Below are 24,859 nucleotides of genomic sequence, written 5' to 3'. Positions count from 1 at the left end.
TGTTCGATTCTATTCTATTCTGTTCTATTCTATTCTATTCTATTCTATTCTATTCTATTCTATTCTATTCTATTCTATTCTATTCTATTCTGTTGTGTTGTGTTCTGTTCTATTTTCTTCTGTTCTATTCTATTCTATTCTATTCCATTCTATTCTATTCTATTCTATTCTATTCTATTCTATTCTATTCTATTCTATTCTGTTCTTTTCTGTTCTATTCTATTCTTTTCTGTTCTGTCCTGTTCTATTCTATTCTACTCTGTTCTGTTCTATTCTGTTCTGTTATGTTTTATTCTGTTATATTCTATTCTATTCTGTTCTGTTCTGTTCTATTCTATTCTATTCTGTTCTATTCTATTCTATTCTGTTCTATTCTATTCTATTCTATTCTGTTCTATTCTTTTCTATTCTGTTCTGTTCTATGCTATTCTATTCTATTCTACTTTGTTATGTTCTATTCTATTCTATTCTGTTCTATTCTATTCTTTTCTGTTCTATTCTATTCTATTCTATTCTGTTCTATTCAGTTCTCTTCTGTTCTATTCGCTTCTGTTCTATTCTATTCTATTCTATTCTGTTCTGTTGTGTTGTGATCTGTTCCATTCTGTTCTATTCTGTTCTGTTCTGTTCTATTCTTTTCTATTCTAATCTGTTCTATTCTAATATATTGTTTTCTATTCCATTCTATTCTATTCTGTTCTATTCAGTTCTGTACTGTTCTATTCGGTTCTGTTCTATTCTATTCTATTCGATTCTGTTCTGTTGTGTTGTGTTCTGTTTTATTCTGTTCTGTTCTATTCTGTTCTATTCTGTTCTGTTCTATTCTATTCTATTCTATTCCATGCTATTCTATTCTGTTCTGTTCTATTATATTCTATACATTTCTATTCTGTTCTATTCTATTCTATTCTGTTCGATTCTATTCTATTCTGTTCTATTCTATTCTATTCTATTCTATTCTATTCTATTCTGTTCGATTCTATTCTGTTCTGTTCTGATTGTTCTATTCTATTCTATTCTAATCTATTCTGTTCTATTCTATTCTCTTCTGTTCGATTCTATTCTATTCTGTTCTATTCTTTTCTATTCTATTCTATTCTGTTCTGTTCTGTTCTATTCTGTTCGATTCGATTCGATTCGATTCTGTTCTGTTCTATTCAATTCTATTCTATTCTATTCTGTTCTGTTCTGTTCTGTTCTATTCTATTCTGTTCTATTCTATTCTGTTCTCTTCTGTTCTATTTTTTTCTGTTCTGTTCTGTTCTATTCTATTCTATTCTAATCTGTTCGATTCTGTGATATTCTATTCTATTGTGTTCTATTCAATTCTATTCTATTCTGTTCTATTCAGTTCTGTTCTGTTCTATTCGGTTCTGTTCTATTCTATTCTATTCTATTCTGTTCTGTTGTGTTGTGTTCTGTTCTATTCAGTTCTGTTCTATTCTGTTCTATTCTGTTCTGTTCTATTCTATTTTATTCTGTTCTATTTTATTCTGTTCTATTCTAATCTGTTCTGTTCTATTCTGTTCTATTCTATTCTATTCTGTTCGATTCTACTCTGTTCTGTTCTATTCTATTCTATTCTGTTCTATTCTATTCTATTCTATTCTATTCTGTTCTGTTCTATTCTGTTCTATTCTATTCTATTCTGTTCGATTCTATTCTGTTCTGTTCTATTCTATTCTATTCTGTTCTATTCTATTCTATTCTATTCTATTCTGTTCTGTTCTGTTCTGTTCTGTTCTGTTCTATTCTATTCTATTCTATTCTATTCTATTCTATTCTATTCTATTCTATTCTGTTCTATTATATTCTGTTCTATTCTATTCTGTTCTCTTCTGTTCTAATTTTTTTTCTGTTCTGTTGTATTCTATTCTATTCTAATCTGTTCTATTCTGTTCTATTCTATTCTATTGTGTTCTATTCCATTCTATTCTATTCTGTTCTATTCAGTTCTGTTCTGTTCTATTAGGTTCTGTTCTATTCTATTCTATTCTATTCTGTTCTGTTGTGTTGTGTTCTGTTCTATTCAGTTCTGTTCTATTCTATTCTGTTCTATTATTTTCTATTCTGTTCGATTCTATTCTATTCTGTTCTATTATTTTCTATTCTATTCTATTCTGTTCTGTTCTGTTCCATTCTGTTCGATTCGATTCTATTCTATTCTGTTCTGTTCTATTCTATTCCATTCTCTTCTGTTCTGTTCTATTCTATTCTATTCTATTCTGTTCTGTTCTATTCTATTCTGTTCGATTCTATTCTATTCTGTTCTATTCTTTTCTATTCTATTCTATTATGTTCGATTCTATTCTGTTCTGTTCTGTTCTATTCTATTCTATTCTATTCTATTCTATTCTATTCTATTCTATTCTATTCTGTTCTGTTCTATTCTGTTCTAATCTATTCTATTCTGTTCTGTCCTGTTCTATTTTATTCTATTCTGTTCTGTTCTGTTCTGTTCCGTTTTATTCTGTTCTATTCTATTCTATTCTGTTCTGTTCTGTTCTGTTCTGTTCTATTCTATTCTAATCTGTTCTATTCTGTTCTATTCTATTCTATTGTGTTCTATTCTATTCTATTCTATTCTGTTCTATTCAGTTCTATTCTGTTCTACTCCGTTTTGTTCTATTCTATTCTATTCTATTCTATTCTGCTGTGTTGTGTTGTGTTGTGTTCTATTTTGTTCTGTTCTATTCTATTCTGTGCTATTCTATTCTATTCTATTGTATTCTATTCTACTCTATTCTGTTCTATTCTGTTCTATTCTGTTCTATTCTATTCTGTTTATTCTGTTCTATTCTATTCTATTCTGTTCTATTCTGTTCTGTTCTATTCTATTCTATTCTATTCTATTCTATTCTATTCTATTCTATTCTATTCTATTCTATTCTATTTTATTCTGTTCTGTTCTATTCCATTCTATTCTCTTCTGTTCTGTTCTATTCTATTCTGTTCTATTCTATTCTATTCTGTTCTATTCTGTTCTTTTCTCTTCTATTCTATTCTATTCTGTTCTGTTCTGTTCTGTTCTATTCTATTCTGTTCTATTCTATTCTATTCTATTCAGTTCTGTTCTATTCTGTTCTATTCTATTCTGTTCTGTTCTGTCCTGTTCTATTCTATTCTATACTGTTCTGTTCTGTTCTGTTCTGTTCTATTCTCTTAAATTCTATTCTATTCTGTTCTGTTCTATTCTATTCTATTCTATTCTATTCTATTCTATTCTGTTCTGTTCTGTTTTATTCTGTTCTATTCTATTCTATTCTGTTCGATTATATTCTATTCTGTTCTATTCTATTCTATTCTATTCTATTCTATTCTATTCTATTCTGTTGTGTTGTGTTCTGTTCTATTTTCTTCTGTTCTATTCTATTCTATTCGATTCCATTCTATTCTATTCTATTCTATTCTATTCTATTCTATTCTATTCTGTTCTGTTCTTTTCTGTTCTATTCTATTCTTTTCTGTTCTGTCCTGTTCTATTCTATTCTACTCTGTTCTGTTCTATTCTGTTCTGTTATGTTTTATTCTGTTATATTCTATTCTATTCTGTTCTGTTCTGTTTTATTCTATTCTATTCTATTCTATTCTATTCTATTCTGTTCTATTCTTTTCTATTCTGTTCTGTTCTATGCTATTCTATTCTATTCTACTTTGTTATGTTCTATTCTATTCTATTCTGTTCTATTCTATTCTTTTCTGTTCTATTCTATTCTATTCTATTCTATTCTGTTCTATTCAGTTCTCTTCTGTTCTATTCGCTTCTGTTCTATTCTATTCTATTCTATTCTGTTCTGTTGTGTTGTGATCTGTTCCATTCTGTTCTATTCTGTTCTGTTCTGTTCTATTCTTTTCTATTCTAATCTGTTCTATTCTAATATATTGTTTTCTATTCCATTCTATTCTATTCTGTTCTATTCAGTTCTGTACTGTTCTATTCGGTTCTGTTCTATTCTATTCTATTCGATTCTGTTCTGTTGTGTTGTGTTCTGTTTTATTCTGTTCTGTTCTATTCTGTTCTATTCTGTTCTGTTCTATTCTATTCTATTCTATTCCATTCTATTCTATTCTGTTCTGTTCTATTCTATTCTATTCATTTCTATTCTGTTCTATTCTATTCTATTCTGTTCGATTCTGTTCTGTTCTGTTCTGTTCTGTTCTGTTCTATTCTATTCTATTCTATTCTATTCTATTCTATTCTATTCTATTCTGTTCTATTATATTCTGTTCTATTCTATTCTGTTCTCTTCTGTTCTAATTTTTTTTCTGTTCTGTTGTATTCTATTCTATTCTAATCTGTTCTATTCTGTTCTATTCTATTCTATTGTGTTCTATTCCATTCTATTCTATTCTGTTCTATTCAGTTCTGTTCTGTTCTATTAGGTTCTGTTCTATTCTATTCTATTCTATTCTGTTCTGTTGTGTTGTGTTCTGTTCTATTCAGTTCTGTTCTATTCTATTCTGTTCTATTATTTTCTATTCTGTTCGATTCTATTCTATTCTGTTCTATTATTTTCTATTCTATTCTATTCTGTTCTGTTCTGCTCCATTCTGTTCGATTCGATTCTATTCTATTCTGTTCTGTTCTATTCTATTCCATTCTCTTCTGTTCTGTTCTATTCTATTCTATTCTATTCTGTTCTGTTCTATTCTATTCTGTTCGATTCTATTCTATTCTGTTCTATTCTTTTCTATTCTATTCTATTATGTTCGATTCTATTCTGTTCTGTTCTGTTCTATTCTATTCTATTCTATTCTATTCTATTCTATTCTATTCTATTCTGTTCTGTTCTATTCTGTTCTAATCTATTCTATTCTGTTCTGTCCTGTTCTATTTTATTCTATTCTGTTCTGTTCTGTTCTGTTCCGTTTTATTCTGTTCTATTCTATTCTATTCTGTTCTGTTCTGTTCTGTTCTGTTCTATTCTATTCTAATCTGTTCTATTCTGTTCTATTCTATTCTATTGTGTTCTATTCTATTCTATTCTATTCTGTTCTATTCAGTTCTATTCTGTTCTACTCCGTTTTGTTCTATTCTATTCTATTCTATTCTATTCTGCTGTGTTGTGTTGTGTTGTGTTCTATTTTGTTCTGTTCTATTCTATTCTGTGCTATTCTATTCTATTCTATTGTATTCTATTCTACTCTATTCTGTTCTATTCTGTTCTATTCTGTTCTATTCTATTCTGTTTATTCTGTTCTATTCTATTCTATTCTGTTCTATTCTGTTCTGTTCTACTCTATTCTATTCTATTCTATTCTATTCTATTCTATTCTATTCTATTCTATTTTATTCTGTTCTGTTCTATTCCATTCTATTCTCTTCTGTTCTGTTCTATTCTATTCTGTTCTATTCTATTCTATTCTGTTCTATTCTGTTCTTTTCTCTTCTATTCTATTCTATTCTGTTCTGTTCTGTTCTGTTCTATTCTATTCTGTTCTATTCTATTCTATTCTATTCAGTTCTGTTCTATTCTGTTCTATTCTATTCTGTTCTGTTCTGTCCTGTTCTATTCTATTCTATACTGTTCTGTTCTGTTCTGTTCTGTTCTATTCTGTTAAATTCTATTCTATTCTGTTCTGTTCTATTCTATTCTATTCTATTCTATTCTATTCTATTCTGTTCTGTTCTGTTTTATTCTGTTCTATTCTATTCTATTCTGTTCGATTATATTCTATTCTGTTCTATTCTATTCTATTCTATTCTATTCTATTCTATTCTATTCTGTTGTGTTGTGTTCTGTTCTATTTTCTTCTGTTCTATTCTATTCTATTCGATTCCATTCTATTCTATTCTATTCTATTCTATTCTATTCTATTCTATTCTATTCTGTTCTGTTCTATTCTGTTCTATTCTATTCTTTTCTGTTCTGTCCTGTTCTATTCTATTCTACTCTGTTCTGTTCTATACTGTTCTGTTATGTTTTATTCTGTTATATTCTATTCTATTCTGTTCTGTTCTGTTCTATTCTATTCTATTCTATTCTATTCTATTCTATTCTGTTCTATTCTTTTCTATTCTGTTCTGTTCTATGCTATTCTATTCTATTCTACTTTGTTATGTTCTATTCTATTCTATTCTGTTCTATTCTATTCTTTTCTGTTCTATTCTATTCTATTCTATTCTGTTCTATTCAGTTCTCTTCTGTTCTATTCGCTTCTGTTCTATTCTATTCTATTCTATTCTGTTCTGTTGTGTTGTGATCTGTTCCATTCTGTTCTATTCTGTTCTGTTCTGTTCTATTCTTTTCTATTCTAATCTGTTCTATTCTAATATATTGTTTTCTATTCCATTCTATTCTATTCTGTTCTATTCAGTTCTGTACTGTTCTATTCGGTTCTGTTCTATTCTATTCTATTCGATTCTGTTCTGTTGTGTTGTGTTCTGTTTTATTCTGTTCTGTTCTATTCTGTTCTATTCTGTTCTGTTCTATTCTATTCTATTCTATTCCATTCTATTCTATTCTGTTCTGTTCTATTCTATTCTATTCATTTCTATTCTGTTCTATTCTATTCTATTCTGTTCGATTCTGTTCTGTTCTGTTCTGTTCTGTTCTGTTCTATTCTATTCTATTCTATTCTATTCTATTCTATTCTATTCTATTCTATTCTGTTCTATTATATTCTGTTCTATTCTATTCTGTTCTCTTCTGTTCTAATTTTTTTTCTGTTCTGTTGTATTCTATTCTATTCTAATCTGTTCTATTCTGTTCTATTCTATTCTATTGTGTTCTATTCCATTCTATTCTATTCTGTTCTATTCAGTTCTGTTCTGTTCTATTAGGTTCTGTTCTATTCTATTCTATTCTATTCTGTTCTGTTGTGTTGTGTTCTGTTCTATTCAGTTCTGTTCTATTCTATTCTGTTCTATTATTTTCTATTCTGTTCGATTCTATTCTATTCTGTTCTATTATTTTCTATTCTATTCTATTCTGTTCTGTTCTGCTCCATTCTGTTCGATTCGATTCTATTCTATTCTGTTCTGTTCTATTCTATTCCATTCTCTTCTGTTCTGTTCTATTCTATTCTATTCTATTCTGTTCTGTTCTATTCTATTCTGTTCGATTCTATTCTATTCTGTTCTATTCTTTTCTATTCTATTCTATTATGTTCGATTCTATTCTGTTCTGTTCTGTTCTATTCTATTCTATTCTATTCTATTCTATTCTATTCTATTCTATTCTGTTCTGTTCTATTCTGTTCTAATCTATTCTATTCTGTTCTGTCCTGTTCTATTTTATTCTATTCTGTTCTGTTCTGTTCTGTTCCGTTTTATTCTGTTCTATTCTATTCTATTCTGTTCTGTTCTGTTCTGTTCTGTTCTATTCTATTCTAATCTGTTCTATTCTGTTCTATTCTATTCTATTGTGTTCTATTCTATTCTATTCTATTCTGTTCTATTCAGTTCTATTCTGTTCTACTCCGTTTTGTTCTATTCTATTCTATTCTATTCTATTCTGCTGTGTTGTGTTGTGTTGTGTTCTATTTTGTTCTGTTCTATTCTATTCTGTGCTATTCTATTCTATTCTATTGTATTCTATTCTACTCTATTCTGTTCTATTCTGTTCTATTCTGTTCTATTCTATTCTGTTTATTCTGTTCTATTCTATTCTATTCTGTTCTATTCTGTTCTGTTCTATTCTATTCTATTCTATTCTATTCTATTCTATTCTATTCTATTCTATTCTATTCTATTTTATTCTGTTCTGTTCTATTCCATTCTATTCTCTTCTGTTCTGTTCTATTCTATTCTGTTCTATTCTATTCTATTCTGTTCTATTCTGTTCTTTTCTCTTCTATTCTATTCTATTCTGTTCTGTTCTGTTCTGTTCTATTCTATTCTGTTCTATTCTATTCTATTCTATTCAGTTCTGTTCTATTCTGTTCTATTCTATTCTGTTCTGTTCTGTCCTGTTCTATTCTATTCTATACTGTTCTGTTCTGTTCTGTTCTGTTCTATTCTGTTAAATTCTATTCTATTCTGTTCTGTTCTATTCTATTCTATTCTATTCTATTCTATTCTATTCTGTTCTGTTCTGTTTTATTCTGTTCTATTCTATTCTATTCTGTTCGATTATATTCTATTCTGTTCTATTCTATTCTATTCTATTCTATTCTATTCTATTCTATTCTGTTGTGTTGTGTTCTGTTCTATTTTCTTCTGTTCTATTCTATTCTATTCGATTCCATTCTATTCTATTCTATTCTATTCTATTCTATTCTATTCTATTCTGTTCTGTTCTTTTCTGTTCTATTCTATTCTTTTCTGTTCTGTCCTGTTCTATTCTATTCTACTCTGTTCTGTTCTATTCTGTTCTGTTATGTTTTATTCTGTTATATTCTATTCTATTCTGTTCTGTTCTGTTCTATTCTATTCTATTCTATTCTATTCTATTCTATTCTGTTCTATTCTTTTCTATTCTGTTCTGTTCTATGCTATTCTATTCTATTCTACTTTGTTATGTTCTATTCTATTCTATTCTGTTCTATTCTATTCTTTTCTGTTCTATTCTATTCTATTCTATTCTGTTCTATTCAGTTCTCTTCTGTTCTATTCGCTTCTGTTCTATTCTATTCTATTCTATTCTGTTCTGTTGTGTTGTGATCTGTTCCATTCTGTTCTATTCTGTTCTGTTCTGTTCTATTCTTTTCTATTCTAATCTGTTCTATTCTAATATATTGTTTTCTATTCCATTCTATTCTATTCTGTTCTATTCAGTTCTGTACTGTTCTATTCGGTTCTGTTCTATTCTATTCTATTCGATTCTGTTCTGTTGTGTTGTGTTCTGTTTTATTCTGTTCTGTTCTATTCTGTTCTATTCTGTTCTGTTCTATTCTATTCTATTCTATTCCATTCTATTCTATTCTGTTCTGTTCTATTCTATTCTATTCATTTCTATTCTGTTCTATTCTATTCTATTCTGTTCGATTCTGTTCTGTTCTGTTCTGTTCTGTTCTGTTCTATTCTATTCTATTCTATTCTATTCTATTCTATTCTATTCTATTCTGTTCTATTATATTCTGTTCTATTCTATTCTGTTCTCTTCTGTTCTAATTTTTTTTCTGTTCTGTTGTATTCTATTCTATTCTAATCTGTTCTATTCTGTTCTATTCTATTCTATTGTGTTCTATTCCATTCTATTCTATTCTGTTCTATTCAGTTCTGTTCTGTTCTATTAGGTTCTGTTCTATTCTATTCTATTCTATTCTGTTCTGTTGTGTTGTGTTCTGTTCTATTCAGTTCTGTTCTATTCTATTCTGTTCTATTATTTTCTATTCTGTTCGATTCTATTCTATTCTGTTCTATTATTTTCTATTCTATTCTATTCTGTTCTGTTCTGCTCCATTCTGTTCGATTCGATTCTATTCTATTCTGTTCTGTTCTATTCTATTCCATTCTCTTCTGTTCTGTTCTATTCTATTCTATTCTATTCTATTCTGTTCTGTTCTATTCTATTCTGTTCGATTCTATTCTATTCTGTTCTATTCTTTTCTATTCTATTCTATTATGTTCGATTCTATTCTGTTCTGTTCTGTTCTATTCTATTCTATTCTATTCTATTCTATTCTATTCTATTCTATTCTGTTCTGTTCTATTCTGTTCTAATCTATTCTATTCTGTTCTGTCCTGTTCTATTTTATTCTATTCTGTTCTGTTCTGTTCTGTTCCGTTTTATTCTGTTCTATTCTATTCTATTCTGTTCTGTTCTGTTCTGTTCTGTTCTATTCTATTCTAATCTGTTCTATTCTGTTCTATTCTATTCTATTGTGTTCTATTCTATTCTATTCTATTCTGTTCTATTCAGTTCTATTCTGTTCTACTCCGTTTTGTTCTATTCTATTCTATTCTATTCTATTCTGCTGTGTTGTGTTGTGTTGTGTTCTATTTTGTTCTGTTCTATTCTATTCTGTGCTATTCTATTCTATTCTATTGTATTCTATTCTACTCTATTCTGTTCTATTCTGTTCTATTCTGTTCTATTCTATTCTGTTTATTCTGTTCTATTCTATTCTATTCTGTTCTATTCTGTTCTGTTCTATTCTATTCTATTCTATTCTATTCTATTCTATTCTATTCTATTCTATTTTATTCTGTTCTGTTCTATTCCATTCTATTCTCTTCTGTTCTGTTCTATTCTATTCTGTTCTATTCTATTCTATTCTGTTCTATTCTGTTCTTTTCTCTTCTATTCTATTCTATTCTGTTCTGTTCTGTTCTGTTCTATTCTATTCTGTTCTATTCTATTCTATTCTATTCAGTTCTGTTCTATTCTGTTCTATTCTATTCTGTTCTGTTCTGTCCTGTTCTATTCTATTCTATACTGTTCTGTTCTGTTCTGTTCTGTTCTATTCTGTTAAATTCTATTCTATTCTGTTCTGTTCTGTTCTATTCTATTCTCTTCTGTTCTATTCTATACTATTCTGTTCAATTGTATTCTATTCTGTTCTATTCTATTCTATTCTATTCTTTTCTGTTGTGTTGTGTTCTGTTCTATTCTGTTCTGTTCTATTCTGTTCTATTCTGTTCTCTTCTATTCTATTCTATTCTAGTCTATTCTATTCTATTCTGTTCTGTTCTATTCTATTCTATTCTATTCTATTCTATTCTATTCTGTTCTGTTCTGTTTTATTCTGTTCTATTCTATTCTATTCTGTTCGATTATATTCTATTCTGTTCTATTCTATTCTATTCTATTCTATTCTATTCTGTTGTGTTGTGTTCTGTTCTATTTTCTTCTGTTCTATTCTATTCTATTCGATTCCATTCTATTCTATTCTATTCTATTCTATTCTATTCTATTCTATTCTATTCTGTTCTGTTCTTTTCTGTTCTATTCTATTCTTTTCTGTTCTGTCCTGTTCTATTCTATTCTACTCTGTTCTGTTCTATTCTGTTCTGTTATGTTTTATTCTGTTATATTCTATTCTATTCTGTTCTGTTCTGTTCTATTCTATTCTATTCTATTCTATTCTATTCTATTCTGTTCTATTCTTTTCTATTCTATTCTATTCTATTCTGTTCTGTTCTATTCTACTTTGTTATGTTCTATTCTATTCTATTCTGTTCTATTCTATTCTTTTCTGTTCTATTCTATTCTATTCTATTCTGTTCTATTCAGTTCTCTTCTGTTCTATTCGCTTCTGTTCTATTCTATTCTATTCTATTCTGTTCTGTTGTGTTGTGATCTGTTCCATTCTGTTCTATTCTGTTCTGTTCTGTTCTATTCTTTTCTATTCTAATCTGTTCTATTCTAATATATTGTTTTCTATTCCATTCTATTCTATTCTGTTCTATTCAGTTCTGTACTGTTCTATTCGGTTCTGTTCTATTCTATTCTATTCGATTCTGTTCTGTTGTGTTGTGTTCTGTTTTATTCTGTTCTGTTCTATTCTGTTCTATTCTGTTCTGTTCTATTCTATTCTATTCTATTCCATTCTATTCTATTCTGTTCTGTTCTATTCTATTCTATTCATTTCTATTCTGTTCTATTCTATTCTATCTGTTCGATTCTATTCTATTCTGTTCTATTCTATTCTATTCTATTCTATTCTGTTCGATTCTATTCTGTTCTGTTCTGTTCTTCTATTCTATTCTATTCTAATCTATTCTGTTCTATTCTATTCTATTCTATTCTGTTCTATTCTATTCTGTTCGATTCTGTTCTGTTGTGTTGTGTTCTGTTTTATTCTGTTCTGTTCTATTCTGTTCTAATCTGTTCTGTTTTATTCTATTCTATTCTATTCCATTCTATGCTATTCTGTTCTGTTCTGTTCTATTCTATTCTATTCTTTTCTATTCTGTTCTATTCTATTCTATTCTGTTCTATTCTATTCTATTCTATTCTGTTCTATTCTATTCTATTCTATTCTATTCTATTCTATTCTATTCTATTCTATTCTATTCTATTCTATTCTGTTTTGTTCTATTCCATTCTATTCTCTTCTGTTCTGTTCTATTCTATTCTGTTCTATTCTGTTCAATTCTGCTCTATTCTGTTCTTTTCTCTTCTATTCTATTCTATTCTGTTCTATTCTATTCTATTCTATTCTGTTCTGTTGTGTTGTGTTCTGTTCTATTCTGTTCTGTTCTATTCTGTTCTATTCTGTTCTGTTCTATTCTATTCTCTTCTATTCTAGTCTATTCTATTCTATTCTGTTCTGTTCTATTCTATTCTATTCTATTCTATTCTGTTCTGTTCTGTTTTATTCTGTTCTATTCTATTCTGTTCGATTCTATTCTATTCTGTTCTATTCTATTCTATTCTATTCTATTCTATTCTATTCTATTCTATTCTATTCTATTCTATTCTGTTGTGTTGTGTTCTGTTCTATTTTGTTCTGTTCTATTCTATTCTATTCTATTCTATTCCATTCTATTCTATTCTATTCTATTCTATTCTATTCTATTCTATTCTCTTCTGTTCTTTTCTGTTCTATTCTATTCTATTCTGTTCTGTCCTGTTCTATTCTATTCTACTCTGTTCTGTTCTGTTCTGTTCGGTTCTGTTCTATTCTGTTATATTCTATTCTATTCTGTTCTGTTCTGTTCTATTCTATTATATTCAGTTCTATTCTATTCTATTCTGTTCTATTCTATTCTATTCTGTTCTGTTCTATGCTATTCTATTCTATTCTACTTTGTTATGTTCTATTCTATTCTATTCTGTTCTATTCTATTCTTTTCTGTTCTATTCTATTCTATTCTATTCTGTTCTATTCAGTTCTCTTCTGTTCTATTCGCTTCTGTTCTATTCTATTCTATTCTATTCTGTTCTGTTGTGTTGTGATCTGTTCTATTCTGTTCTATTCTGTTCTGTTCTGTTCTATTCTTTTCTATTCTAATCTGTTCTATTCTAATATATTGTTTTCTATTCCATTCTATTCTATTCTGTTCAATTGAGTTCTGTACTGTTCTATTCGGTTCTGTTCTATTCTATTCTATTCGATTCTGTTCTGTTCTGTTCTGTTCTGTTCTATTCTATTCTGTTCTATTCTATTCTGTTCTCTTCTGTTCTATTTTTTTCTGTTCTGTTCTGTTCTATTCTATTCTATTCTAATCTGTTCTATACTGTTCTATTCTATTCTATTGTGTTCTATTCCATTCTATTCTATTCTGTTCTATTCAGTTCTGTTCTGTTCTATTCGGTTCTGTTCTATTCTATTCTATTCTATTCTGTTCTGTTGTCTTGTGTTCTGTTCTAATCAGTTCTGTTCTATTCTGTTCTGTTCAATTCTATTCTATTCTCTTCTGAACTGTTCTATTCTATTCTATTCTATTCTATTCTGTTCTATTCTATTCTGTTCGATTCTATTCTATTCTGTTCTATTTTTTTCTATTCTATTCTATTATGTTCGATTCTATTCTGTTCTGTTCTGTTCTATTCTATTCTATTCTATTCTATTCTATTCTGTTCTGTTCTATTCTGTTCTAATCTATTCTATTCTGTTCTGTCCTGTTCTATTTTATTCTATTCTGTTCTGTTCTGTTCTGTTTTATTCTGTTCTATTCTATTCTATTCAGTTCTGTTCTGTTCTATTCTATTCTATTCTGTTCTGTTGTGTTGTGTTCTGTTCTATTCAGTTCTGTTCTATTCTATTCTGTTCTATTATTTTCTATTCTGTTCGATTCTATTCTATTCTGTTCTATTATTTTCTATTCTATGCTATTCTGTTCTGTTCTGTTCTATTCTGTTCGATTCGATTCTATTCTATTCTGTTCTGTTCTATTGTATTCTATTCTTTTCTGTTCTGTTTTATTCTATTCTATTCTATTCTGTTCTATTCTATTCTGTTCGATTCTATTCTATTCTGTTCTATTCTTTTCTATTCTATTCTATTCTGTTCGATTCTATTCTGTTCTGTTCTGTTCTATTCTATTCTATTCTATTCTATTCTATTCTATTCTATTCTATTCTATTCTATTCTATTCTATTCTATTCTGTTCTGTTCTATTCTGTTCTAATCTATTCTATTCTGTTCTGTCCTGTTCTATTTTATTCTATTCTGTTCTGTTCTGTTCTGTTCTGTTTTATTCTGTTCTATTCTATTCTATTCTGTTCTGTTCTGTTCTATTCTATTCTATTCTGTTCTATTCTATTCTATTCTGTTCTATTCTATTCTGTTCTTTTCTATTCTTTTCTGTTCTATTCTATTCTATTCTAATCTGTTCTATTCTGTTCTATTCTATTCTATTGTGTTCTTTTCCATTCTATTCTATTCTGTTCTATTCAGTTCTGTTCTGTTGTATTAGGGTCTGTTCTATTCTATTCTATTCTATTCTGTTCTGTTCTATTCTGTTTTATTCTGTTCTGTTCTATTCTATTCTATTCTATTCTATTCTATTCTATTCTATTCTATTCTATTCTATTCTATTCTGTTCTATTGTATTCTGTTCTCTTCTGTTCTATTTTTTCTGTTCTGTTCTGTTCTATTCTATTCTATTCTAATCTGTTCTATTCTGTTCTATTCTATTATATTGTGTTCTATTCCATTCTATTCTATTCTGTTCTATTCAGTTCTGTTCTGTTCTATTAGCCTCTGTTCTATTCTATTCTATTCTGTTCTATTCTATTCTGTTCTCCTCTGTTCTATTCTGTTCTGTTCTGTTCTGTTCTATTCTATTCTATTCTATTCTATTCTATTCTGTTCTGTTCTATTCTGTTCTATTCTATTCTGTTCTGTTCTGTCCTGTTCTATTCTATTCTATACTGTTCTGTTCTGTTCAGTTCTGTTCTATTCTGTTAAATTCTATTCTATTCTCTTCTGTTCTGTTCTACTCTATTCTCTTCTGTTCTATTCTATTCTATTCTGTTCTATTCTATTCTATTCTGTTCTATTCTATTCTATTCTATTCTGTTCTGTTCTGTTCTGTTCTGTTCTGTTCTATTCTATTCTATTCTATTCTATTCTATTCTATTCTGTTCTATTATATTCTGTTCTATTCTATTCTGTTCTCTTCTGTTCTATTTTTTTTTTCTGTTCTGTTGTATTCTATTCTATTCTAATCTGTTCTATTCTGTTCTATTCTATTCTATTGTGTTCTATTCCATTCTATTCTATTCTGTTCTATTCAGTTCTGTTCTGTTCTATTAGGTTCTGTTCTATTCTATTCTATTCTATTCTGTTCTGTTGTGTTGTGTTCTGTTCTATTCAGTTCTGTTCTATTCTATTCTGTTCTATTATTTTCTATTCTGTTCGATTCTATTCTATTCTGTTCTATTATTTTCTATTCTATTCTATTCTGTTCTGTTCTGTTGCATTCTGTTCGATTCGATTCTATTCTATTCTGTTCTGTTCTATTCTATTCCATTCTCTTCTGTTCTGTTCTATTCTATTCTATTCTATTCTGTTCTGTTCTATTCTATTCTGTTCGATTCTATTCTATTCTGTTCTATTCTTTTCTATTCTATTCTATTCTGTTCGATTCTATTCTGTTCTGGTCTGTTCTATTCTATTCTATTCTATTCTATTCTATTCTATTCTATTCTATTCTATTCTATTCTATTCTGTTCTGTTCTATTCTGTTCTAATCTATTCTATTCTGTTCTGTCCTGTTCTATTTTATTCTATTCTGTTCTGTTCTGTTCTGTTCCGTTTTATTCTGTTCTATTCTATTCTATTCTGTTCTGTTCTGTTCTGCTCTGTTCTATTCTATTCTAATCTGTTCTATTCTGTTCTATTCTATTCTATTGTGTTCTATTCTATTCTATTCTATTCTGTTCTATTCAGTTCTATTCTGTTCTACTCCGTTTTGTTCTATTCTATTCTATTCTGCTGTGTTGTTTTGTGTTGTGTTCTATTTTGTTCTGTTCTATTCTATTCTGTGCTATTCTATTCTATTCTATTGTATTCTATTCTACTCTATTCTGTTCTATTCTGTTCTATTCTGTTCTATTCTATTCTGTTTATTCTGTTCTATTCTATTCTATTCTGTTCTATTCTATTCTATTCTATTCTATTCTATTCTATTTTATTCTGTTCTGTTCTATTCCATTCTATTCTCTTCTGTTCTGTTCTATTCTATTCTGTTCTATTCTATTCTATTCTGTTCTATTCTGTTCTTTTCTCTTCTATTCTATTCTATTCTGTTCTGTTCTGTTCTGTTCTATTCTATTCTGTTCTATTCTATTCTGTTCTCCTCTGTTCTATTTTTTCTGTTCTGTTCTGATCTATTCTATTCTATTCTATCCTATTCTATTCTGTTCTATTCTATTCTATTCTATTCAGTTCTGTTCTATTCTGTTCTATTCTATTCTGTTCTGTTCTGTCCTGTTCTATTCTATTCTATACTGTTCTGTTCTGTTCTGTTCTGTTCTATTCTGTTAAATTCTATTCTATTCTGTTCTGTTCTGTTCTATTCTATTCTCTTCTGTTCTATTCTATTCTATTCTGTTCAATTCTATTCTATTCTGTTCTATTCTGTTCTATTCTATTCTTTTCTGTTGTGTTGTGTTCTGTTCTATTCTGTTCTGTTCTATTCTGTTCTATTCTGTTCTCTTCTATTCTATTCTATTCTAGTCTATTCTATTCTATTCTGTTCTGTTCTATTCTATTCTATTCTATTCTATTCTGTTCTGTTCTGTTTTATTCTGTTCTATTCTATTCTATTCTGTTCGATTCTATTCTATTCTGTTCTATTCTATTCTATTCTATTCTATTCTATTCTATTCTATTCTGTTGTGTTGTGTTCTGTTCTATTTTCTTCTGTTCTATTCTATTCTATTCTATTCCATTCTATTCTATTCTATTCTATTCTATTCTATTCTATTCTATTCTATTCTGTTCTTTTCTGTTCTATTCTATTCTTTTCTGTTCTGTCCTGTTCTATTCTATTCTACTCTGTTCTGTTCTATTCTGTTCTGTTATGTTTTATTCTGTTATATTCTATTCTATTCTGTTCTGTTCTGTTCTATTCTATTCTATTCTGTTCTATTCTATTCTATTCTGTTCTATTCTTTTCTATCCTGTTCTGTTCTATGCTATTCTATTCTATTCTACTTTGTTATGTTCTATTCTATTCTATTCTGTTCTATTCTATTCTTTTCTGTTCTATTCTATTCTATTCTATTCTGTTCTATTCAGTTCTCTTCTGTTCTATTCGCTTCTGTTCTATTCTATTCTATTCTATTCTGTTCTGTTGTGTTGTGATCTGTTCCATTCTGTTCTATTCTGTTCTGTTCTGTTCTATTCTTTTCTATTCTAATCTGTTCTATTCTAATATATTGTTTTCTATTCCATTCTATTCTATTCTGTTCTATTCAGTTCTGTACTGTTCTATTCGGTTCTGTTCTATTCTATTCTATTCGATTCTGTTCTGTTGTGTTGTGTTCTGTTTTATTCTGTTCTGTTCTATTCTGTTCTATTCTGTTCTGTTCTATTCTATTCTATTCTATTCCATTCTATTCTATTCTGTTCTGTTCTATTATATTCTATACATTTCTATTCTGTTCTATTCTATTCTATTCTGTTCGATTCTATTCTATTCTGTTCTATTCTATTCTATTCTATTCTATTCTATTCTGTTCGATTCTATTCTGTTCTGTTCTGATTGTTCTATTCTATTCTATTCTAATCTATTCTGTTCTATTCTATTCTCTTCTGTTCGATTCTATTCTATTCTGTTCTATTCTTTTCTATTCTATTCTATTCTGTTCTGTTCTGTTCTATTCTGTTCGATTCGATTCGATTCGATTCTGTTCTGTTCTATTCAATTCTATTCTATTCTATTCTGTTCTGTTCTGTTCTGTTCTATTCTATTCTGTTCTCTTCTGTTCTATTTTTTTCTGTTCTGTTCTGTTCTATTCTATTCTATTCTAATCTGTTCGATTCTGTGATATTCTATTCTATTGTGTTCTATTCCATTCTATTCTATTCTGTTCTATTCAGTTCTGTTCTGTTCTATTCGGTTCTGTTCTATTCTATTCTATTCTATTCTGTTCTGTTGTGTTGTGTTCTGTTCTATTCAGTTCTGTTCTATTCTGTTCTATTCTGTTCTGTTCTATTCTATTTTATTCTGTTCTATTTTATTCTGTTCTATTCTAATCTGTTCTGTTCTATTCTGTTCTATTCTATTCTATTCTGTTCGATTCTATTCTGTTCTGTTCTATTCTATTCTATTCTGTTCTATTCTATTCTATTCTATTCTATTCTGTTCTGTTCTATTCTGTTCTATTCTATTCTATTCTGTTCGATTCTATTCTGTTCTGTTCTATTCTATTCTATTCTGTTCTATTCTATTCTATTCTATTCTATTCTGTTCTGTTCTGTTCTGTTCTGTTCTGTTCTATTCTATTCTATTCTATTCTATTCTATTCTATTCTATTCTGTTCTATTATATTCTGTTCTATTCTATTCTGTTCTCTTCTGTTCTAATATTTTTTCTGTTCTGTTGTATTCTATTCTATTCTAATCTGTTCTATTCTGTTCTATTCTATTCTATTGTGTTCTATTCCATTCTATTCTATTCTGTTCTATTCAGTTCTGTTCTGTTCTATTAGGTTCTGTTCTATTCTATTCTATTCTATTCTGTTCTGTTGTGTTGTGTTCTGTTCTATTCAGTTCTGTTCTATTCTATTCTGTTCTATTATTTTCTATTCTGTTCGATTCTATTCTATTCTGTTCTATTATTTTCTATTCTATTCTATTCTGTTCTGTTCTGTTCCATTCTGTTCGATTCGATTCTATTCTATTCTGTTCTGTTCTATTCTATTCCATTCTCTTCTGTTCTGTTCTATTCTATTCTATTCTATTCTGTTCTGTTCTATTCTATTCTGTTCGATTCTATTCTATTCTGTTCTATTCTTTTCTATTCTATTCTATTATGTTCGATTCTATACTGTTCTGTTCTGTTCTATTCTATTCTATTCTATTCTATTCTATTCTATTCTATTCTATTCTATTCTGTTCTGTTCTATTCTGTTCTAATCTATTCTATTCTGTTCTGTCCTGTTCTATTTTATTCTATTCTGTTCTGTTCTGTTCTGTTCCGTTTTATTCTGTTCTATTCTATTCTATTCTGTTCTGTTCTGTTCTGTTCTGTTCTATTCTATTCTAATCTGTTCTATTCTGTTCTATTCTATTCTATTGTGTTCTATTCTATTCTGTTCTATTCAGTTCTATTCTGTTCTACTCCGTTTTGTTCTATTCTATTCTATTCTATTCTATTCTGCTGTGTTGTGTTGTGTTGTGTTCTATTTTGTTCTGTTCTATACTATTCTGTGCTATTCTATTCTATTCTATTGTATTCTATTCTACTCTATTCTGTTCTATTCTGTTCTATTCTATTCTGTTTATTCTGTTCTATTCTATTCTATTCTGTTCTATTCTGTTCTGTTCTATTCTATTCTATTCTATTCTATTCTATTCTATTCTATTCTATTCTATTCTATTCTATTTTATTCTGTTCTGTTCTATTCCATTCTATTCTCTTCTGTTCTGTTCTATTCTATTCTGTTCTATTCTATTCTATTCTGTTCTATTCTGTTCTTTTCTCTTCTATTCTATTCTATTCTGTTCTGTTCTGTTCTGTTCTATTCTATTCTGTTCTATTCTATTCTATTCTATTCAGTTCTGTTCTATTCTGTTCTATTCTATTCTGTTCTGTTCTGTCCTGTTCTATTCTATTCTATTCTGTTCTGTTCTGTTCTATTCTATTCTCTTCTGTTCTATTCTATTCTATTCTGTTCAATTCTATTCTATTCTGTTCTATTCTATTCTATTCTTTTCTGTTGTGTTGTGTTCTGTTCTATTCTGTTCTGTTCTATTCTGTTCTATTCTGTTCTCTTCTATTCTATTCTATTCTAGTCTATTCTATTCTATTCTGTTCTGTTCTATTCTATTCTATTCTAGTCTATTCTATTCTGTTCTGTTCTGTTTTATTCTGTTCTATTCTATTCTATTCTGTTCGATTATATTCTATTCTGTTCTATTCTATTCTATTCTATTCTATTCTATTCTATTCTATTCTGTTGTGTTGTGTTCTGTTCTATTTTCTTCTGTTCTATTCTATTCTATTCGATTCCATTCTATTCTATTCTATTCTATTCTATTCTATTCTATTCTATTCTATTCTATTCTATTCTGTTCTGTTCTTTTCTGTTCTATTCTATTCTTTTCTGTTCTGTCCTGTTCTATTCTATTCTACTCTGTTCTGTTCTATTCTGTTCTGTTATGTTTTATTCTGTTATATTCTATTCTATTCTGTTCTGTTCTGTTCTATTCTATTCTATTCTGTTCTATTCTATTCTATTCTGTTCTATTCTTTTCTATTCTGTTCTGTTCTATGCTATTCTATTCTATTCTACTTTGTTATGTTCTATTCTATTCTATTCTGTTCTATTCTATTCTTTTCTGTTCTATTCTATTCTATTCTATTCTGTTCCATTCAGTTCTCTTCTGTTCTATTCGCTTCTGTTCTATTCTATTCTATTCTATTCTGTTCTGTTGTGTTGTGATCTGTTCCATTCTGTTCTATTCTGTTCTGTTCTGTTCTATTCTTTTCTATTCTAATCTGTTCTATTCTAATATATTGTTTTCTATTCCATTCTATTCTATTCTGTTCTATTCAGTTCTGTACTGTTCTATTCGGTTCTGTTCTATTCTATTCTATTCGATTCTGTTCTGTTGTGTTGTGTTCTGTTTTATTCTGTTCTGTTCTATTCTGTTCTATTCTGTTCTGTTCTATTCTATTCTATTCTATTCCATTCTATTCTATTCTGTTCTGTTCTATTCTATTCTATTCTTTTCTATTCTGTTCTATTCTATTCTATTCTGTTCGATTCTATTCTATTCTGTTCTATTCTATTCTATTCTATTCTATTCTGTTCGATTCTATTCTGTTCTGTTCTGTTCTTCTATTCTATTCTATTCTAATCTATTCTGTTCTATTCTATTCTATTCTATTCTGTTCGATTCTATTCTGTTCGATTCTGTTCTGTTGTGTTGTGTTCTGTTTTATTCTGTTCTGTTCTATTCTGTTCTAATCTGTTCTGTTTTATTCTATTCTATTCTATTCCATTCTATGCTATTCTGTTCTGTTCTGTTCTATTCTATTCTATTCTTTTCTATTCTGTTCTATTCTATTCTATTCTGTTCTATTCTATTCTATTCTATTCTGTTCTATTCTATTCTATTCTATTCTATTCTATTCTATTCTATTCTATTCTATTCTATTCTATTCTATTCTGTTTTGTTCTATTCCATTCTATTCTCTTCTGTACTGTTCTATTCTATTCTGTTCTATTCTATTCTATTCTGCTCTATTCTGTTCTTTTCTCTTCTATTCTATTCTATTCTGTTCTATTCTATTCTATTCTATTCTGTTCTGTTGTGTTGTGTTCTGTTCTATTCTGTTCTGTTCTATTCTGTTCTATTCTGTTCTGTTCTATTCTATTCTCTTCTATTCTAGTCTATTCTATTCTATTCTGTTCTGTTCTATTCTATTCTATTCTATTCTATTCTATTCTATTCTATTCTATTCTGTTTTGTTCTATTCCATTCTATTCTCTTCTGTTCTGTTCTATTCTATTCTATTCTATTCTATTCTATTCTATTCTATTCTATTCTATGCTATTCTATTCTCTTCTGTTCTATTCTGTTTTTCTATTCTATTCTGTTCTATTCTGTTCTATTCTATTCTATTCTGTTCGATTCTATTCTGTTCTGTTGTGTTCAATTCTATTCTATTCTATTCTATTCTTTTCTATTCTGTTCTAATCTATTCGATTCTGTTCTGTCCTGTTCTATTCTATTTTGTTCTATTCAGTTCTGTTCTGTTCTATTAGGTTCTGTTCTATTCTATTCTGTTCTCTTCTGTTCTAATTTTTTCTTTTCTGTTCTGTTCTATTCTATTCTATTCTAATCTGTTCTATTCTGTTCTATTCTCTTCTATTGTGTTCTATTCCATTCTATTCTATTCTGTTCTATTCAGTTCTGTTCTGTTCTATTAGGTTCTGTTCTATTCTATTCTATTCTATTCTATTCTATTCTATTCTATTCTGTTCTGTTGTGTTGTGTTCTGTTCTATTCAGTTCTGTTCTATTCTATTCTGTTCTATTATTTTCTATTCTGTTCTATTCTATTCTATTCTGTTCTATTATTTTCTATTCTATTCTATTCTGTTCTGTTCTGTTCTATTCTGTTCGATTCGATTCTATTCTATTCTGTTCTGTTCTATTGTATTCTATTCTCTTCTGTTCTGTTCTATTCTATTCTATTCTATTCTATTCTGTTCTATTCTATTCTGTTCGATTCTACTCTATTCTGTTCTATTCTTTTCTATTCTATTCTATTCTGTTCGATTCTATTCTGTTCTGTTCTGTTCTATTCTATTCTATTCTATTCTAACTATTCTATTCTATTCTATTCTGTTCTGTTCTATTCTGTTCTAATCTATTCTATTCTGTTCTGTCCTGTTCTATTTTATTCTATTCTGTTCTGTTCTGTTCTGTTCTGTTTTATTCTGTTCTATTCTATTCTATTCTGTTCTGTTCTGTTCTATTCTATTCTATTCTGTTCTATTCTATTCTATTCTGTTCTATTCTATTCTGTTCTTTTCTATTCTGTTCTGTTCTATTCTATTCTATTCTAATCTGTTCTATTCTGTTCTATTCTATTCTATTGTGTTCTATTCCATTCTATTCAATTCTGTTCTATTCAGTTCTGTTCTGTTGTATTAGGTTCTGTTCTATTCTATTCTATTCTATTCTGTTCTGTTCTATTCTGTTTTATTCTATTCTGTTTTATTCTGTTCTGTTCTATTCTATTCTATTCTATTCTATTCTATTCTGTTCTATTATATTCTGTTCTATTGTATTCTGTTCTCTTCTGTTCTATTTTTTTCTGTTCTGTTCTGTTCTATTCTATTCTATTCTAATCTGTTCTATTCTGTTCTATTCTATTATATTGTGTTCTATTCCATTCTATTCTATTCTGTTCTATTAAGTTCTGTTCTGTTCTATTAGCTTCTGTTCTATTCTATTCTATTCTGTTCTATTCTATTCTGTTCTCCTCTGTTCTATTCTGTTCTGTTCTGTTCTGTTCTATTCTATTCTCTTCTATTCTATTCTATTCTATTCTATTCTATTCTATTCTATTCTATTCTGTTCTGTTCTATTCTGTTCTATTCTATTCTGTTCTGTTCTGTCCTGTTCTATTCTATTCTATACTGTTCTGTTCTGTTCAGTTCTGTTCTATTCTGTTAAATTCTATTCTATTCTCTTCTGTTCTGTTCTACTCTATTCTCTTCTGTTCTATTCTATTCTATTCTGTTCTATTCTATTCAATTCCATTCTGTTCTGTTGTGTTGTGTTCTGTTCTATTCTGTTCTGTTCTATTCTGTTCTATTCTGTTCTGTTCTATTCTATTCTATTCTATTCTATTCTATTCTATTCTATTCTAGTCTATTCTATACTATTCTGTTCTGTTCCATTCTATTCTATATTATTCTGTTCTGTTCTGTTCTATTCTGTTCTATTCAATTCTATTCTGTTCGATTCTATTCTATTCCGCTCTATTCTATTGTATTCTATTCTATTCTATTCTGTTGTGTTGTGTTCTGTTCTATTTTGATCTGTTCTATTCCATTCTATTCTATTCTATTCCATTCTATTCTATTCTATTCTATTCTATTCTATTCTATTCTATTCTATTCTATTCTGTTCTGTTCTTTTCTATTCTATTCTATTCTATTCTATTCTATTCTGTTCTGTTCTGTTCTGTTCTGTTCTGTTTTATTCTGTTCAATTCTATTCTATTCTATTCTGTTCTGTTCTGTTCTGTTCTGTTCTGTTTTATTCTGTTCTATTCTATTCTATTCTGTTCTGTTCTGTTGTATTCTATTCTATTCTGTTCTATTCTATTCTATTCTATTCTCTTCTGTTCTGTTCTTTTCTATTCTATTCTATTCTATTCTGTTCTGTCCTGTTCTATTCTATTCTAGTCTGTTCTGTACTGTTCTGTTCTGTTCTGTTCTATTCTGATATATTCAGTCTATTCTGTTCTGTTCTGTTCTATTCTATTCTATTCTGTTCTATTCTATTCTATTCTGTTCTATTCTATTCTATTCTCTTCTGTTCTATGCTATTCTATTCTATTCTACTTTGTTATGTTCTATTGTATTCTATTCTGTTATATTCTATTCTTTTCTGTTCTATTCTATTCTATTCTATTCTGTTCTATTCAGTTCTCTTCTGTTCTTTTCGCTTCTGTTCTATTCTATTCTGTTCTATTCTGTTCTGTTGTGTTGTGATCTGTTCTAATCTGTTCTATTCTGTTCTGTTCTGTTCTATTCTTTTCTATTCTAATCTGTTCTATTCTATTCTATTGTGTTCTATTCCATTCTATTCTATTCTGTTCTATTCAGATCTGTTCTGTTCTATTCGGTTCTGTTCTATTCTATTCTATTCTATTATATTCTGTTCTGTTGTGTTGTGTTCTGTTCTATTCTGTTCTATTCTGTTCTGTTCTATTCTATTCTATTCTATTCTATTCCATTCTATTCTATTCTGTTCTGTTCTATTCTAATCTATTCTATTCTATTCTGTTCTATTCTATTCTATTCTGTTCAATTCTATTCTATTCTGTTCTATTCTATTCTGTTCTTTTCTATTCTGTTCTGTTCTATTCTATTCTATTCTAATCTGTTCTATTCTGTTCTATTCTATTCTATTGTGTTCTATTCCATTCTATTCTATTCTGTTCTATTCAGTTCTGTTCTGTTGTATTAGGTTCTGTTCTATTCTATTCTATTCTATTCTGTTCTGTTCTATTCTGTTTTATTCTGTTCTGTTCTATTCTATTCTATTCTATTCTATTCTATTCTATTCTGTTCTATTATATTCTGTTCTATTGTATTCTGTTC

Source organism: Sus scrofa, chromosome 15, assembly GCF_054392235.1.
Source record: "Sus scrofa isolate SSC_HxYL_T2T_F1_AM1 chromosome 15, Sscrofa_HxYL_maternal_Yorkshire_Landrace_v2.0, whole genome shotgun sequence".
Lineage (NCBI taxonomy): Eukaryota > Metazoa > Chordata > Mammalia > Artiodactyla > Suidae > Sus > Sus scrofa.
The sequence above is the reverse complement of the archived record's forward strand: the minus strand, read 5'-3'. Positions refer to the sequence as shown.